Below are 17,253 nucleotides of genomic sequence, written 5' to 3' on the forward strand. Positions count from 1 at the left end.
CTTAATCTCAGTTTCCCCACCTTTAATATAACAACCATTTGCATACTGTAGAGCTAAGACATGAGTAAATTGAAATATCCTCTTCTCAGACTGCCCCAGCATAAGCAAACCAATGAACAGCTAACTCAAATAGTTGAATCACGAGATCCATAAAGAACAAGAAGTCATTTTGAAGAATTATTCTCAGTCATTCAACCAGCTTATAGTTAGGGAGAAATAAAAAAAGTAAGTGGTGAATACTGAAATTAAACTATTTCAAAACTACAGAAAGACTTGGCGTTACATTATCCAAATGTTTTATGGCTAAGAAAAGAGGAGGAAATTCAATGAGCCTATTGACAATACTAGTATATAAATTTGTTAAATATTCAAGAGGTCTTTGTAAAGTGGAAAAATAATTTAAAGTAGAAAAGAGTTCCTTTTTAATGTTCTTTTAAAGTGTCTTATGATATACATGTACAAGTGTGTGCACACACATACATCTCTGTAAGATGTGTGTACCACTCCCGCATAGACTTGGATATGTAAAATTGCAGAGTTGTTAGGTTTTTTTTTTATAATGTACATAATATTTTTCTGTAGTAATTTACTTAATGATGGTTGAATTAATAAGTATTGGCATTTTAATTAATTTTGGAGAAAATATTTCCAAGTTCATTTATTAATCACTATTATCTAGAATGTGAGAAATATGGTGAACTTTACCTACTAAGTCAGCAAACTCCTTAAATAAATTTATCTTCTCACTCTAGTGGCAGAAAATAACTTCCCTCATCACACTGACTTCATTTCTTGTTCATGGTTTATTTTTATCCAAACAAGTGTTAATATCTTTTCTAATGAATGACGAGTATCTGGATTTTGCCGAGGCCAACTCCTCAATAGATGCTTTGCAAAATCTGGCTTATTTGCATATAAACTCATATCACTCTGCAAGGTGTAGTTTACATTTCTGATCATGTGTATAAATTCTGAGTAACTTGTGGCAATATAGAATAAAACCACTTATAATATTTTAACTCTAATCATTAATTGTTATAAAAATAATTTTCAATGAGTAATCCAGATATCTTTCTAGAAAGTGTGAGCTCTTATTTTTACAGACATCAGCTGATATTTACTGTATACACAGTCATAGTCATTTACTCTTACAGCAGAATACTGGGTTTGTATCTCAGGACTAACACTGTAAAAATAGATTTTGCAATACCAACTACTTAAATAATCTTTTTTATTTAGATTAGAAACAATCTTATTTTGCATATGAATCCAAGTTCCTTCTCCCTCTCATCCTCTGGTGCCCCCCAATGACCCCCCCATCTCATTCCCTTTCTGCTCGCCAGGGAGGTTGATGCCTTCCATGGGGGAAGCATCAAACTCTGTCACACCATTTGGTGCAGGGTCTAGGCCCTCCCCTGTGTGTTTAGGCTGAGGAAGTATCCCTCTATGGAAAAAGGGCTCCCAAAGTCCATTCCTACACTATGGATAAATAGTTATTCAATACCAGAGGCCCTATAGACTTCACAGGCCTCCCAATTGACACCCACATTCAGGGGGGCTGGTTCAGTACTGTGCTGTTTTCACAGCTGTCAGTGTAGGGACCATGAGCTCTCCCTTGTTCAGGTCAGCTGTTTCTGTGGGTTTCCCCAGCCTGGTCTTGACCCTCTTGCTCATCACTTCTCCCTCTCTGCAAGTGGACTCCAGGAGTTTGGCTCAGTGTTTAGCTAAGGGTGTCTGCTTCTGCTTCCATCAGCTACTGAATGAAGGCTCTAGGATGGCATATCAGATAGTCTTCAATCTCATTATAGGGGTATTTAGGGTAGCCTCTCCACTATTGCTTAGATTCTTAGTTGGAGTCATCCTTGTGGTACTCTGGACATTTCCCTCCTGCCAGATTTCTCTTTAAACCTAATGGTTCCATCTATTAAGGTATTTCTTTTCTTGCTCTTCTCTGTTTTCTCCCCAACTCAATCTTCCTGTTCCCTCATGTCCTCATCCTCCCTTCTCTTCTCCCCTTCTCTTTCTCCTAACTCCTTCTCCCCTAACCCATGCTCTTATTTTGCTCAGGAGATCTAATATCAGTTTTCTTATCTCCAAATGAGCATAAGGATGGCATTCATGCCTTAATATTTTGTCACATTTAAATAAAACAATATGAAATGTGCATTAGTCAATCAATATCAAATAAAATCACTAAACAATAACACGTTCTCTTTCAGCAATCATGGTTTTAATTTTCTTTTGTTTTTATTACTTCACAATTATCAATCATGTTCAGTGTTTAAATTAGAGAGTATTATTTCACAGGAACATATGTAAATCATAGAGACAAGTATCTTCTTAGTGGAATATGCTAACAGATGGCCCTTGGCAGAGAAGAGCTCATGGAAAAATGAGTCAGTAAATCAACTGCTTCTATTGTCCCTCAAGAATTATGCTCTATAGGGCCAATGATATATGAAAACACATCCAACACCTTTAGCCATCAGGGAAAAGCAAATCAAAATTCTACTGAGTTTCTATTGCACCCAAGTCAGAATGGCTACCATCAAGAACACAAAACAGAAATGCCAGCAAGAACGACAAACCAGGGGACTCTTATTCACCATAGGTGGGATGTAAATGAGTATAAGGAATATCGTAGTCAAGGTGAATGTTCTTCAAACACTAGAGCCAAACTACCACATGATACAGCTATCCAACTTACAGCTATATATTCAGGGGACACCCGTTCACTTATGACATACAGGTATCTGCACACTCGTATATCATGATCCTCCTTGTGATAGCTAATTTGTGAAATCAGCTCATGAACTCATCATTTGATGTATGGGTAAAGAAAAAGTTATATATATATATTCATATATATATATATATATATGAATATATATATTGCTATTTAATCATAAAGAAAATTGCATGCATGATACGTAGCCAGAGTTGTAGTGCACACTTTAACCCCAGTACTTGGTGGCTGAGGCAGGTCATCTCTGTAAATTTGATGCTAGTCTGTTCTAATGAGGTCCAGGACAGCCAAGGTTTATACACCTATGTCATCATTCATAACATGAAAGCAATTATAGTAGCCATCTATAAGTCACTGAAAAGATTAAATGAAATAATACATATTTTTAGAACAGAAACCAATGGACACGTAGCAATGTGAACTTTTAAATCACTGAGTAGAGTAATGCAAGCTATTACTTATTTTGCAAAATTTGTATGAACACCATGTCTATAAACTATATATTTAAAAATTCTCTAACATATTATTTATCTCTCAGATTAGAAATCAAAGTGTTACATGAGAAAATATTTGTTGGCTGCATTAAAAAGCCCTATTAAAGATACATAATTTAATGATGGTAAGTAAAATATTATGGATATATACACATGCAGTTCTTAGTTACAATCCTATTAAAGATAAAACATTTTACTTTGCAGAGATTTGTTATGACTATTAAAATGAACAATAAACTTCTCATTAGTTGGGTCAATTCCAGGGCTTAGAAGAAAGATTTAAATACACAACTCTCAGATTTTGGACTGAGCCACCATAATGATCACCTTAACCAAAATGCCATTCCAATGACTATACACACACTAGAAACCAACAAGAAAGATAATAGTGTATGGTGAAATAATTAAGGAACTCTGACAATTCCAAATTCACTCTCAAAATGCATCCCGCATTTTTTCAGGAGCAATGAAATTAACTCATTTGCATACACTGACCTTTCTGATAGAAGTCCTACTAAAAATCCTCAAGAAAAGCATGACCTTATACGTCATGTAACTTAATTTGGAGACAAAGATCAGCATCCATTCAAACACTTGGTACTTTCAGTCTGTAAAGAGTAATAATTACTACTCTGGCCACATTTTTGATTCTTGATGTATATGTCTAGCTTTTAAAATCATACCTACTACCTTTATTTAGATATCCAGAAATAATTATAATATATATCTTTTGTTCTACCCTTAGCAGAATATGCAGCATTAGTTCCATGATTAAGGGCACCCTGTTCATCTATGGAGCTCCATAGTTGTTGCATCTAGTTTTTAAGTTCATCTTCTCTTGAATGCCAGTCCTGAAACCACTATGGTACATTTTGAGAGCTTGTCCATAGCTAAAAGGTCATCTCATCTGTACAGATCCTCTGGATTTTTTACTCTGTTACTCTGTATATGTATAAGGAAAAATATTTAAAATTTCAGCAGTTGATGAAGTACTTAAAAATTAAGAACTAAATTCCATCTTTATAATTTTATAAAATGGGGGAATTTTCTCCGCTCTAACCACTGAATGTAAAGTATCCTTCAAAAAGCTCTTCATTGTGAAAGCACAAGTCTAACCACATATGATTGGTATAAGTGATTCAAGGATTAAAGGATTGATACTAAAATAGCAAGTAACACCCTTTTCAATTCTCACTTAGAAAATAAAATGTAGGATATTAGCAGAGGATATGACAAGCCAACTCTCACAAGATCCTTAATTTCTCTTCAATGCCTCAGTATGTTATATACAGTTCTCTCTTCAGCAACAGATATCTTACCATAGTCATACACAGATGGGGCCATTAAAATCAGTATTTTCTATCTTTTTATTACTTCTCAACTTCTTGCCTCCCTTTGGTTATCTGTATAGCAAATATGGAACTATTCTACAAGTGAACTTAGAAGTCAGGAAGCCTCAGTCTCACCTCTGATGAGAGTTAGCCACCCAGTAGTAGAAAATTGTTGCTATTACAGTAAAACTTGTCACATGAAGTACTTGAATTAGATATGAGCCCTGTTCCATGGAATCACCATGTTTCTCTTACTACAAGAGAAATGAGAGTAATTATCAAACACACCCTTGGTCATGAAACCAGCCAGAGTGTAGGGACTCAGGATTTTCAATAGTTCTTACAACAGATATAATGGAAATTACAAGGAAAGTGAGAGTCAAAGACCTGGAAAAAATAGAAATGTGCTTAATAGCAGGAAGCGACAGGGGGAAAATCCTTATCTGTGCCTTGTGAGATTAGGTCTGATTCTATATCAACAAACTCTTGCATTCCATAAATCTGCATTAAGATTTTACATATAAAGTTTAACTGACTGGTATAAGCCCACACACTATTTACTTGGCTTTCCTTTTATTCCTCATTATTCTTTCTTACTGGTTTTACAAATCACCATATTAACCTTGTTAAGTATTAATACTGACTCAGTAACTATCAACCAGGAGTTGAAGTTATTTATTTCAATGAAACTCCTTAGTGATGCTGATTCCCAGGCTACATTTTGCCAAGCCAGCTCCCTATACAAACCATAGATGACCAATTCTTTCTGTTAACCCCAACTCAGCCTCCATTTGTTTCTTCAGTATAATTTGTAGCACAGTATTAGTATTATCTCATTTAGTGGCTCACATGTTGTTTGTCTATGGTCTCTAGATTGCAAATGAAACCATGCTACTCTGTTGACAGCATTGTCAGTGATTAGAATCTTGCAAATAACTCAGCAAGCAAACTAAACAAAAGAATGGGAAGAACCTTTTAACTTTTTCTTATCCTTGTAGTTTTTACCCTGACAGTGAATCTCAAATGTTAGCCTATATCAAAATTTTTTTTGAAGGATTTGAAAGAACATAGATTCCTGGACTCTCCAAAGAACATATTTTGATTTAGTAGTTCTGGAGTATAGTTAGTGAATTTTCAATTCTAAGTGCCCAGGTTCTGGCTACTGGTTATCCAGAAAATTCACTTTGAAAAGAACTTGTGATGAAATAGCAATTATACTTTTGAAAAATAAAACAGAAGTTGTCTAATTAGGCACTCATAGTGTTCTCTATTCACTTAAAGAGAGTGAATATACAATGTATACTTAAATAGCAATTGCTGACTTGTTATCAGGTACTATATATTTGGCCTGAGGACAAAAGGGGCAAGATGCTGTGCCTGCACTGGATCTCCTTATGAATTGCAGTCATGCCAGCCGTGTTCTGTAAGTAAGTCCCCAGCGATGCTGCTTGCTCGCTGCTGACATTTTGCAAGCATCAAGGCTAACCCTTGAGAACATCCACTCCCTTTGATTCCCTTCACAATAGCTCAGAGCCCAGCACAACTTCTCTTTCTTTCTGCTTCTCTTTCATTTCTTAGCATTCAAAAGCATACTTTCTTGCTCAAATTGTGTCATTTCTTTCCTATTTTCAATGATGAAGCACCACAGGAAAATGGAAGAGACTGAGTAATTGCTATACGAGCTTTCTAGTGCACTGGAGTCATTAGTGTAAAATGCATTGTGAATTTTAAGAAGGACTACATGGTATCACATTCTTTCTCTAATTATCTCCAGCAAATAGTGACATGGGTTAAGAAAATTGGAATTTTGACAATAGGCAAGTTAATAATATAAAGCAGTATTTTCATTTAAATATTGATTAAGAAAAAAGTGTGTATTAAAGGGGATAGGGACACTTATTTAATGTAAAAAAATAGAGGAAATATCCACAAACAATTTTCCTTTGGGCGTTTTAAGAGATGCCAAGTTGATTGATTTAAGGATGTCAGAAATAACTCAGTGCATAAAAATACTTTAAATAAATTCAAGAAAATGTGGTATTTTCTCAGAATGAACACAAGAACCATATGAAAGAGCTATTGTCATTTTGAAAGACTAATATTATTGTTTATGTGATTTTTATTAACATGTATAGATTGTAAACATAGATAGTATTCAATCCAGTACTCCAGGATATGAGGCATACTGATCAAGAAAGGGGAAATTAACATTTTCTCCTCCTTATGATTTCTTTATGGTTTGAGCCTTTGGAGTTCACATCTTCTAGATGTTCATTAAATATGTAATAGATTATTCTGAACTACAAGTCATAACCTTGGTTATAAAACTTGAATCTATTCCTTCATTGCAGCTGTGTTTTGGTACCCATTATCTAACCTTTTTAATGTCTTAAATTTTGACTGTTATCTTTTTAGGAAAGTATTCTTCTGTAAGAATATTTAAAAAATGATTGGAAAATGCCTTGCTCCAATTATTCGCTAGAGTTAAAAATCAGCAAAATTTAAACAAGAACTGTTTCACAACCCCATTCAGCTTTCTTTATCTTTTTCTGTTCCTCTACGTTCTCCTTTTTATTCACATGTAATTTTCTAAGCCTTTATTAGAATAATTCTGTAGAAAAGGCCTTAATAGATTGATAATGCCAATTGTTAAGGTTTTATAAACATAATGTCAATCTAAGAAAATATAACTATGACTTACCTTGAGCACTTGACATTTATCATTTTTTGAAGTATTACATTGGTTTCAAGCAATCTGTACTTTGAGAGCAGATGTGACATGGAAGCCAGAAGGTCTGTGGTGTTGCTTCAGGTTTACTGGAGCTAATTAGAGTAGTGTTGCCACATCAGATTTCAACTAGTCATCTTCTGGAAAGTTCACAGAGCCTCCAGGAAAACTTGCCAGGGACAGTTCCAATAATGTTGACACTCTTTAATTAATCTCTGGGTAATGTTCCAGAACACTCAGCGGAGGAAGTGGCAAAGACAGTATTTACATACAAGGCCTCTTGCCCTAAAGTTTTCAGATGTGCTTAATATAATTAGTATACAGACCTGCCCTGGAAAGGAAAACCAAGATCTCTTTGAAATCATAACAGGTGCCCATGCTTTTGTGCAAATGTGCCTTTCACAGATCATAATGTTCCAGGTCCTCATGCACATTCAATTCTTATAAAAATAATTCTATTAGGAAATAGCTAGGAAAGAGAAACAGGATTACTTCATCTCTTTATGAGTCTTTATCCAACCCTTGTCACATGACTACCTCATTATAGATTTATTAGTTAAATTAACCATGCCCTTGAGAGAATTCTAAACGCAAGAAAGAGCCTCTTTCCTTCCTTCCTTCCTTCCTTCTTTCCTTCCTTCCTTCCTTCCTTCCTTCCTTCCTTCCTTCCTTCCTTTCTTTCTTTCTTTCTTTCTTTCTTTCTTTCTTTCTTTCTTTCTGTTGTTTTTTGTTTTGTTTTTCTAGACAGGGCTTCTCTGTGGTTTAGAAGGCTGTCCTGGAACTAGCTCTTGTAGACCAGTCTTGAACTCACCGAGATCTGCCTGTCTCTACCTCCCGAATGCTGGGATTAAAGGTGTGTGCCACCACCGCTGGGCAAGAGCCTGTTTCTTTACAAATTAAAATATTTGTGTGTATTTCAATGATGCTTTCTTCTTCTTCTTCTTCTTCTTCTTCTTCTTCTTCTTCTTCTTCAATTCTACACATCAAACCTGTTCCAGTAGTATTTATGTCAGAGGATGTAGAATAAAGGGGTGTGGCAGCATTCTCACTAGGCTATACCTGGCCTGGTTGCAGAATGCTAGCATCTAGCCCTAATCCATATTTTTGTCTAGCAGATACCTTTTGTTTCTCTTGTTGCCCTAAATGTGAATCTTGCCTGAGAGTTTCTCATGGATACAAAGCCTATGCAAAACTTGGTTGGGGAGGAACCCAGAAAACTGAAGTACCTCCTGAATTGAGAATTTGCACTTGGCATTGTCCCTTTGGAAGCCTATTCAGGTTGTTTTGAGGATATGGAGATCAACTTGCTTCAGTGTAAATATGGAGAATAATAAAAAATACCCTGGGCAAAGGAAAAGGGGTTCAGTCCTTAGAAGCTGAATCCCCCTGCAGCAGAGAAAGGCTAAATTCATTCTTAAGGTGTTTCTGAGTATTTTTTTTCTGAGGATCCTGGTAAACCTAACACCCTTGCCACTATAAAGGGGAAAGAAATAAAGCTGAGATAAAGAAAATATACATAAAGCTATAAAAACAGCTTAAAATCAAGGATAGGTGACTAAAGTATATGATGCCACCAAAGATTAAAGATAAATAAAAATAAACAAATGAACATCATTAGTCATTAAGGACATGAAAATTAAGACCAAAATGTTGTGTCTTCTGACCCTCTTAGGATTGGCTAAAATAGCCAAGAGAAGCACTTATAGAGTCCAGCTTCCTACAGTTGTTAGTATTTAGGCATTTGTACTGCCTGCCCTTGGAGTTCTGACAGGATATGTCCTCAGCTGCAGCTATTAAGAGCACAACCTGTGCCTATTCACTATATTCCCTCTTTCTCTCCCTCTCTGTCCCTCTCTCTCTCTCTCTCTCTCTCTCTCTCTCTCTCTCTCTCTGTCTGTCTGTCTCTTTTACCTCTCTTCCACTGATCTTGTCCCCAGAGGTTTGTCTCTCTCCTCCCCTGCCCCCTCTTACAATCCCTTTCTTCGAATAAAAACCCCTCCACTTAAACTCTGCCACAGGGTATCTTTCTCTTTTAAGCTGCTTTTTAAAAACTGTAACAGTATGGGTCCCAACACCATAGGACCACATAACTAAATGTGGAGGTTATGAAAACTTGGTAACAGTAAAAAGTTTCAGAATGCACAGCAACCAAATGTTAATTTGAAATCAAATGCATAGTGAACCTTAGTTTCTCCTCTGTCCTCTTTGTCTGAGAAGATGCTTGGGATTGCCTCATGCTTTCCCTCTGGTTTTTCTTTTAAATGCTAATAAAATTGTCTTGGGTTTGCTTTCTTAAATTATTTTATTAATGATTACGAATAGGAGTCTCCTACTGGCCCCATTTCATCAGCATTCACATTTCTTTTATCTATTATAAGTGGTAAAATTTTATGTATAAGAAAACTATTTCTTAAATGATTGACTACCAGGAAATGTTTACTTACTTGTTTTGTCTAACAAATAACTGGGCCCCAATAAACTTTGATGGAATAAGCAGGCACCATGAGAGAAAAGAGGTGAAGAGACCTTGCTTCAAAGGTAGGAAAGTAACCTATGTGCTTGTACGTTGCTGATGGGGCTATGAGCTGACAAATGAACATACATAGCAGGTTCCTACTGAGCTAAGAGGACACTTAGTGTTCATTAACTGGGTATTTCCTCTAGAAAAAAAGAAGTTGTATTGATCTACACAGAAATCTTTGCTGATTGTAGCCTTATACATAATTATACTAAACTGGACCAAACTCCAAATGTTTTCAGTCAGGTAAATAACAAAAAACAAAACCCTGTGATCTACCTATTAAATGGAAAATGATTCAGAATTGAATAGTAATTGTTGAAAACAATTATAAGTTATTATTAGTTCTTAAATGCCATACACATATGTCAGGGCATGATGGTGAGTGACATATTGTGTGATTTTCTCAGTTTAACTTTCTGGAATAAAACAAAAATGTATGGAGAGCAGTTTTAGCATCTGTCAAAGGATAGTTTGGGCAGTAAGGGGAGATGATCAAACTGGTTTTATATATTTTGACTATGGTTTGTGTCTATATTTAAAATTCATAAACTATATACATTAAATCAAAAAATTAAAGTTTATGTTTTACATGTATGGGTTTGCTGGCATGTTTGTTTTTGCATTACATACATACACTGTCAGAGGAATCCAGAAGAGGGAAACAAATCCATTGGAACTGGAGTTATATAAGTTTGCCAGTTCCTCCACCCCATGTGGATTCTGGGAACTTAACCCAAATTTTATGCAAAACAATCAGTGTTCTTAAATGCTCAGCCATCTCTCCAGCTCCCCAAAGTCAATTTTCTTTTTTTAATGGTTGCTATGTGATTCAGATAGAGTTTAAATGAGTATACAAAATATGTATATACTGGAAGCTTTATTTTGTGGTGGTATTAAGATGGGGATGATTAAAAGAGTGGTGTCTTCCCACAACTAATCACTGAACTGAACTGGAATCCAGATGCAGAGAAGGATGAGTGAAGAGCAAAGGGATCCAGTCCAGGCTGATGAAACCCTCAGAAACAGCTGACCTGAACATCAGGGAGTTCTTGGTCCCCAGACTGATAGCTGGGATACCAGCATGGGACTGATCCAGACCCCAGGAACATGGGTTTCAGTGAGGAAACCTGGGAAATCTACAGGACCTCCTGTAGTAGTTCAGTATTTATCCCTACCATAGGTGTGGACTTTGGGAGCCCATTCCGCATAGAGGAATACTCCCCTAGCCAAGACACACAGGGTTGGGCCCGGGCCCTATCCCAAAGGATACGATAGACTCTGATGACACCTTTGGAAGGCCTCACCATCTGGGGTATCGGAAAGTATATGTGACAGGTAGGGTTTTAGATGGGGGCGGTTGTAGGGGAGGACGGGATGGAGAGGGAACTGGGATTGTCGTGTAAAACAATCTTGTTTCTAATTCAAACAAAAAAATCTGCAAAAAAAAAAAAGCATGGTGTCTTGTCTGAGATAATGTATTCAAGGCAACATCTTGGAAAATATTGATATGGTCTTTTCAAGTGAGAACTAGTTCCTTAGTGCGGGGGAGGGAGGTATGAAGTGAGGCTGTTGCCTGTACTGGCTTCTTCTGTGCACAGCTGTTCACAATTATTTACCTCCTCCAGGTGGAACTTTATCAGAGTCCCACCAGATGGAGCCATCCATATGTAGACTTTCATAGTCCCAAAATGTGAGCTAAGCATACTACTTTTCTTTATGAAGAACTCAGCATTAGGTATATAGAACTCAGCATTAGGTTATGTTAGTACTAAACAGATTATCATAATAGTTTAATAAATAAAATAATTTGTATTTAATTTTATTATATTTTAAATTTTACTACATTTTTTCTGTATATACACATGCATATACATGAATATCTGTATTTTCCTAGCACCAGGTGGGTCCTGAGGCTTGAACTCAGGTCAGCAGTTTGCGCAGTAAGCACCCTTACCCACAGAGCCATCTCTCTGTGCCAAATTAAAAAACAATAATTTTAAAACACCTCACACATTTTCAGAATTAAAGCCATATATTTTGCATATAATCTCTCTTCATAGGTCACAGAATGTAATACTGCCTGTAGTTGAAACTTGGCTAGCTATTCAAGGCCACACTTAGTCCCAGGAGAATAATATACCATACATGTATAATATTATCAATAGCTTGGGAGTCCAGGTCTTCAAGGCCACCTCCAATGTTCCAGGAAGAAGTCCACAGTGAAGCAAAATGGACTTAAGGATTTTCCAATCTGAGGGGTTACAGAACAAATTTGCTGTAATACACAATAAACACATACTGTTTGAGTCATGGTCTATATTCTTCTGTCTATTTTACTGTCCTCTATTTTTTCCAACTTCTAATTCTTTCCAGTTCTCCTTTGTTTCAATTCTCTGTTCCAATTATCCCTTGCTTTTCTGATCACCCAGCTTAAATAAGTTTTTTTTTTTTTTTTTTTTTTTTTTTAAACAGGAGGCTTAAGGAAAAAAATATTTACAAGAGTTACATCTCAATGATCATGGCACATTCCTTCAGTAAATGATAAGGAGCTGAGCCATTTACCATGGTTACAAAAAGTTTCAAGGTTTCTGGTGTAAGACTGTGATCAGAGGCAGAGTGAGATGGGGGTGGAGGTGAGGAGATGGAGTGCCTGGTGAAAGAAGCTGCAAGACACAGGTCTTTTTCAGCCAGACTTGGCAAGCAAAGAGTTGACATGGTTTTTTAGGTTGCTTTGTGTTAATAACCTTGCTTAGATTTCGGCAACTCTGACCTTGTGGTTATCTGTAAAGTTTTAAACTTATGCTCCATATATGGAAATATTTAGTCTGGTTTGAACTTGCTCTGAGGTTAAAAAAAAAAGAGCTAATTTTGTATAGTTTGAGTAAAAGGAACAAAGCAGGCTTTTAAGTGTCTTATAGTCCTCATAGATAGATCTAGCATATCCTAGTATTTTTCTATATACCAGAATTATAAAGTTTAATGAGAAGTCATCTTACTGACTATCCATGGATATATGTGCCCATAAGACTGATATGCAATCATGAGATTACACATACATATTTTATAAAATTAAACACTGCCTTGCTGGTATTGGGGAGATACCATAATGGCTTTTGCACATTTGAGATTACAGAGAGTAGCAACAGTTTCCAGAGTCGTTGGTCCCACAGGCTATGCCTGGATGGAATTCTCCTCCATCACAGAATCATTCCTCTAGTGGGTTGACATTAGTTGTCACCTGATTCAACTCCCATGGCCTCTGACATAATATAACAAAATGCCTTTAAAGTAAACCCAAAGTATGTATCAACAATACATTGAAATTGTGTGTTTTATATCTGATTTTTTTTTTTCTGCTTCTTATACCTTTAAAGTACATGGGTTATACAATGTATGTCATTCATCCTGATTTCTTTTTTCTTTTTTCTTTTTATTTTATTTTATTAGTTCAAATTAGAAACAAGCTTGCTTCAGATGTCAATTGCTTCTCCTTCTCCCTTGCCTCCCCCCAACATCCCACCTGACCCTAGCCATCACCCCTCCATTCCCCAGGCGGGGTAAGGCCCTCAAAAGGGGCTCCCTAAAGTCTACCACATCATCCTGGGTCAGGCCTAGGCCCTTCCCCATGTGTCCAAAGCCTACAGCCCCCGGTATTCCCAGGCAGTCTCCCATCCAAGTACTAACCAGGCCCGACCCTGCTTAGCTTCCAAGATCAGACTAGATCGGGCGCTTTCAGGGTGGCATGGCCGTAGACTCATCCTAATTTCTTTTAGCTCAAAAATTTCTCACTTGGAGAAATAAAATATATATTATAAGAACAGGGATGCAAAGATGTTCAAAATTATCATAAAGTAGAAGGAAAGAAGACAAGCGATTCATGTTCCTTCCTTGTTGAAGGCAGCTTCCAGATTTGTACCTATAGCTTTAGTATTTTGAGCTTGATTTGCAAATATCCATGTAATGTAACCTCTTGTTATTATCCCTACTCCAAAGATTTCATCAACACCAAACCATTTAATTAATAGTTCTTAAACCAAAGCTGAAGCTGACTCTATATCAACACTTTTTTACTCCCTTTTCTGTTAAAACCAGTTACTAAATATAATGGATGCCTTGCATTTTTCCATCATAAGAACATAAATGAAAGCCTCAAGCATAAGTACTTCACAGAATTGGAGCAGCCTTCTTGGGAATACCTCTGGCTTCAGTATGTTAAACAGTCTTCAGGTTTGTACTCTTGTTAGCCTTGCCTTAGGAAACTGCATTATCTCCCCTCCCAACCCACATATCTGTTATTTTTACCGGAAAGAAAACTAATACTTTGTGCGTTTTCTTTATTTGTTTATTTTATGTGTTTTAAGGTCTCAATGTGTAGTTCAGGCTGGCCTTGAACTCACAGAGATCAGTGTGCATCTGCCTCCTGAGTGTGGGATTCAAGGGGAAATTATTATGCCCAGCTTTATGTGGTTTTCTAAACCTACAGTAACTTGGAAGTTTGTAGTATTTGTAACATCATGTAACTTTGCAAAAACCCCCTCTCACTTCCTGGGTAAAAGGAATGTAAATAGTTGTATCTTCGTATGATTTCCTGGCCCAGTAATCATGATGTTTCTGGTTGGTGCTAGCACATCAAATAGTTGATGCCTTGCAGATATGAAGCTACGTGTTTAATTTCTCCCTTTGTACATTAGAATTTATGTATCTTTATGTGTTTGCTCCTAATGCTTCTTGGGAAGACATTCTCAGTTCTGTAGTTTTGAATTCATCACTTTCTTCTGAGCTTACAAAGAATGATTTTATGCCTCCCACATAGAGCATTAATATTTTTAGTTTTTCTTTGTTTTATTATGCATGAATATCTTACCACACTAGGGTTATAACATGCTTAAGATAAGCAATTATATATTAATCACTCTTCCCTGCCTTAAATACACTTTTGGAATAAGGTTCAGCCACTATATATAAATAAGTAAACCACCCTCATTTCCTTGTTAGATTTGGTTTAATGCATCTCACATATAAGTTATGCAATGAATATTTGCTCCCTGAATAAATAGATGAATGAGTAGCAGGCAGATTAACAGGATAGGGAGTGCTGGAAATGCTACCTTGTACATTGCAATTACAGGAAGATTATCATTAGCAATAATGTGTTATTGCAAATATCATTCTGCCTGATCGGATAATGTCAACATTTGTTTATTGTGCACCTGCACATGCCATTGAAGACTGAATTACATTTTCATCCTATCATTCACTTACTTAGAAATTCAGCACCTACTTGGGTGTGTTTCAAAATGAATTTAGAGCTTCTTCTCTTTTTTCCTTCTTCAGTATTGGGACATTTTATTATCTTTACTCTTCACCCAATGTGCCATCATGTATTCAAATTCATGCAAATTCTGTTTCACAGTATTCCTTCCAAATTCTCTTCCTGTCTTCCTTCCTTCTTTTCTCTCTCTTCCCATCCTTTCTTATTTCCCATCTCTTCAATCTAGTCTCTCTTTCCTCCCTCATTCTTTTCTGTTTCCATCTCACTCTCACTATTTGTCCATCCTTTGTTTCTTCCCTTTCTCTTTCTTTTTTCTCACTCTCTTTAGGAGTTTTTAGCTAAACATATACTTCATAATGATATCAGTATCCTACAAACTCAATGACATACCTATTGCCCTGTGGAAGGAAGCAGAGTGTCTACAGCAACCCAAATAAGTTTCCCTCTTGCCTAATCTTACTTTTTTTCTTGGTGGATAAATTACTCAGGCTTTAGGTAGCACCTGCAATCAAGTCCTTTGTCTTCCTTTTGTCTGTGTTACTTCCAAAATGGAGAACCATTTATAAGCAGCTGTACTGGATCCAAAATCTCCCACTGAAACTTTCTTCTGTATGGTGAATCCATTCTGCCTTTTACATTCTTTTATTGGTTGTTTCATGCGTACTTGTGACATGATCTTCAAGCTTTTCAGGCAAGTTTTCCATTAGTTCTTACTACTCTTAGCAAGTGTAATCATGGAACACACGGGTAAAATTTGAATATTGCAGATATTCATCTCCCAGTGGCAGGAGAGGGAGTTAATAGGGGAGAGTCAGCTGGTGGTTGGAGGAAGAAAAGACTGAAGGAAGCAAGCAAAGAAAGAAAGAAGGATCGTAATTTTAATTTTTTTTGAGCTAAAAAAGGCTTGCCTGAAAATTTGTCAGTAGATGCTTTAGCAAAATTGTGTACAGCAAACTCTGCAAGCCTAGGCCAGTATATAGGAGGCACTGTTTTTATTAATTTTAATACTATTTATATATTCAAATAAATATCTATAAATGTACTATTTCAGTTAACACAAGTAATTTAAATTTAACACATATCCACCTTTATGTGTACTGTGTTATCAGTATCAGAAAATTAAAATAGAAATCCAAGTGGAATTTGAACTCCAAAGTCACATATGACTTCTGGGGATATTTTAAGTTATTAATAAGCACAAAGAAGACAGATATACATGACTGCTTTTAAAAAGATGTTCTATGTGGTATCCTGCTCAAGGACATTATTATTCACTATTAGACAATAGAGGGCAGTAGAATAATGGCTGATAGAATTTACTTTCGACAAAACTTAACAAATACTGCATTCTAAACCCTAGAAAACATGTTCACAGTAAATCTGATATGTTGATAAAAGAAGAAAGCTAACATCATCACTTTTGTTTTACTTGAAGAAACTAATGTTTACTCTAAGAGAGGCAAGTACAACTTGAAGCCATGTGGCCTTCATAATCTTTTCATCCTTGTGTTGGCTTTGGGTTTTGAGGCTTTGGTCTCAACACCCCAGTGCATGGCTTTTATGGTTTCCATTGATCTCTAAAACAAAGCAATGTCTTCATAAGTAGTTCAGAGAAGAAGAAAAACATAACAATTCAATCTGGTTAAAGTATTCAATAGTTGCTGATAAAATAGCACCTTAAGTGACTCAAACTGTGTTTCAGTATGCCTGTTTATGTTACTTACTTAAAATTGACTTATTGCAAACTCTATGACTGACAAGAGTGTAATCCAGGGAAATTCTCATTAAAGAAGCTTCTAGAAAAACCATGCTGAGGCTTGCAGGAGCCTGTGGAGAAAGAAGAATCAGTATCATGATCCCTTCTTTAGTCAAAGTAATGTTTTGTTCACCTTGGATTGTTTACTCCAATTTTGACATTAAATATTTCATTATATTATTTCTGTTGGTAACGACATTTTTAAAATACTTTAGGTTTGTTTTCCCTTGGGGAATAGAAACTTTCTACCCCTTACTTCAAAGTTAGATACTTTTATTGGCTATTCAACCCAATATACTATTTAGTTTGATCAACATAAAAACAAACAAACAATAAAACATAAAAAGCTTGCATTACCTAAAGTGATAGAAATGGGACCAAAAATTGTTCATCACTTAGTGTGTT

General features: G+C 36.1%; 1 long non-coding RNA gene and 1 other non-coding gene across 3 annotated transcripts in view; one reads left to right on the top strand and one right to left on the bottom strand.

Annotated features, from left to right (window-relative positions):
• The window catches only part of LOC103160007, a 178,247-nt gene that overhangs the window by 70,205 nt on the left and 90,789 nt on the right, over positions 1-17,253 (top strand). The gene's annotated exons all lie outside the window — the stretch shown is intronic.
• On the bottom strand, positions 13,456-13,574 carry LOC113836661. The gene has a single exon (XR_003487068.1). It is a non-coding gene; the product is annotated as a 5S ribosomal RNA (ribosomal RNA).

This window comes from Cricetulus griseus, chromosome 7, assembly GCF_003668045.3.
Source record: "Cricetulus griseus strain 17A/GY chromosome 7, alternate assembly CriGri-PICRH-1.0, whole genome shotgun sequence".
Lineage (NCBI taxonomy): Eukaryota > Metazoa > Chordata > Mammalia > Rodentia > Cricetidae > Cricetulus > Cricetulus griseus.